This window comes from Anopheles darlingi, chromosome 3 (genome assembly GCF_943734745.1).
Source record: "Anopheles darlingi chromosome 3, idAnoDarlMG_H_01, whole genome shotgun sequence".
In the NCBI taxonomy this organism is placed as follows: Eukaryota; Metazoa; Arthropoda; class Insecta; order Diptera; family Culicidae; genus Anopheles; species Anopheles darlingi.
Genome location: NC_064875.1, coordinates 17,726,467 through 17,728,966, shown reverse-complemented (window position 1 = coordinate 17,728,966; position 2,500 = coordinate 17,726,467).

Below are 2,500 nucleotides of genomic sequence, written 5' to 3'. Positions count from 1 at the left end.
TGCACACACAATGAGACCGAAAGGAGACGATTGCTTATTGGCTGCTGGTTCCCGGGAACACGGAGCACATCCCTGTGGTGCTGGTGGTCGTTCGGACTTTTGTGTCGAGAAAAACACATTTCTCTTCCCATCTCGGTACAACAGTACGTATCGGGTGGACGGCACGCAATGAAGTGTCCAATAACTTCACCGAGACAGAGAGAGAGAGAGAGAGAGAGAGAGAGACAGTGAACCATTACTGGCTTCGGTTGTCGGTCCGGTGAGTATTCCGGATGTAATTTTCACCGGCCGGTGATAAAAGGGTGAAGCCAGCCCGGGGAGGTGACGAACGAACACACATCGTGAGCACCACGAAGTAGTCTGACAACAGGCAACGTTCGTCTGATCTGACAGCGAAATTAATAGAACTCGCTACTTAGAAGTAGATCGTTTGTCACCAGGAAGTACTCCCCAGCCAGCCAGCCAGCCAGTCGGCAGCGTGCATTCCTCTGTTGGGATGGTTGGATAAAAAGCATCCTTCTTTCTTTCTTTTGCTGCTCCTTTTGCCATTCCTTCCGAGCCGGGTTCCTGGTTGGTCGTCTAACAGATGATGGTAATTTTTCTCCATTCGTATCAAATCGCATCGGCAGCACCTTCCTTGGAGGAGTAACAGCAGAACGGAGTGTAACATGAGATCAACCAAAAGGAGAAAGGGGGTGGTTTCAGGCAATGAAGACATACGAAACTGTCTCCCACTGCCGCAAAACGGATGTCTTATTGCTCATCGTGTACTGTTCCGCCGACTCCCTTTCCGGTCCGCTAGGGATTGGCATCGCCTCGTAGAGACCGGTCTGGGAACACATGCGCCGTCGGGTCGGGAGAAAATTTAATAATTGTAATTAAACCCCGTTTGGCACACACTCACTTCTCGCTCCCTTCTCACCAGCCACAATCCCCCCGGAAAGACCAACGCGAGGCCGATTACAAACAGCTGGCGAGTTGAAGTCGTCGGAACAGATTGCGCAACTATAGTGCTGCTGCTGCTGCGTACGTGGGTCGAGTACCTCCTCTGCCATTTCTCGGTCTCGACAAACGAAGCTTTCCCTCTGCCTCTTTGCTCGAACAGACACACACTCCGTACAGCACACGTACGGACAGCCATGCCGGGACCAATTGTTTCTGGGCAGACGACGACGACGACGACGATTCCGTTTCGAGGACATCGAACATTCGGAGCCGGTTGTCTTCTAGTCCGGTCCAATTGCTGCTTGCTTGCTTGCTTGCAGTTCGTTTCCCAGAAAATCCCAGAAATCGTTTACGACACACACACACGCGCACGCACACACACACACAACACGCCCACACGTGTTTTGTGAAAATTTGGAAAATTCCTCGTAACAGCAACAAGCAGCAAGCGCTCGCAAGATGACATCGTTTCTCGTGCATGCGTTTGGCGTGTGAGCGTGCGATTGTTTTTTGTTTTTTTTTTTGGTTTTGGTATTCTATGTATTTGAAACATCTTAACATTCATCATTTACGATGTGTGTTTCCACCCCAGGCCCAGCCAAAGCCAGCTATGCTCCGCGTAGCATAATGCTTTTGTCGTGGTTTTTCTTTTAGAAAATTCCTCGTTTGTTTTTTTTTCTCGTGCGCGAGATTTCAAGACGACGCGCGCGCGAAGGGCTGGTGCTCATTGGAGGAAGGGATGTTGCGGGGACAGGGGCGGAGACGAAATGTGATTTTGGAAAACTTTCGCTAAATTATGTATGCGCCTCCGCGCTGCAGCAGCAGCAGCAGCAGCATCAATGGCGAAAGTTTCCTAGGACGTCGTCGACGTCATTCTGGGAGGCGTCGTGCGCGCCTTTTATGACTTGGGCACTCGGCGCACACAGGGGCCAAAAGTTATGGGCTGTGGGCTCCGGCCATTCGCCCATTTATGGCGCTAATGGCCGAACGCTATTTTTGAGCTTTCGCCGCTCCCCCAAAAAACCGCTCCACTGGTGGGTCCCGGCTCCCGTGGCCCGTGGCGATGAATTATGATTATTGCCCGTGAACCATCAGCAATCGTCTATCATAGGTTTTGCCAGCGGCCGCATCAGAGCCCCGGATGTAGAACCATTTTTCGCTCAACCAACGCCCTCGTGGTCTTACGCCATCTTCTTTCTTGGGTGCGTTCCGGTGGGAAAACTTTTTAATTTTTCCTAAAACCATTCCACAGAAGCATAGTTTCGCAACAAAAGCTGCTCAGCTACACTCTACGAACGAGCGACGAAGACGATGGCGACGACGACGACAACGACGCGTAATCAGTTTATCGGTTTAGCGGTGAGCGAGGTTTAATCAGCTGAAAAGGGCCACCGAAACCCGTTTACCGGCTCGAAGCGACGACGCTAAACGGATAGGGAGCAAAAGAGAGAGAGAGAGAGAGAGAGAGAGAGAGAGGTAGAAGATTGACAAACTTACGGTTACAAGAAGTTACCTTCCACCACCAGCACCATCAGTACCGCCAATTATGACGGGT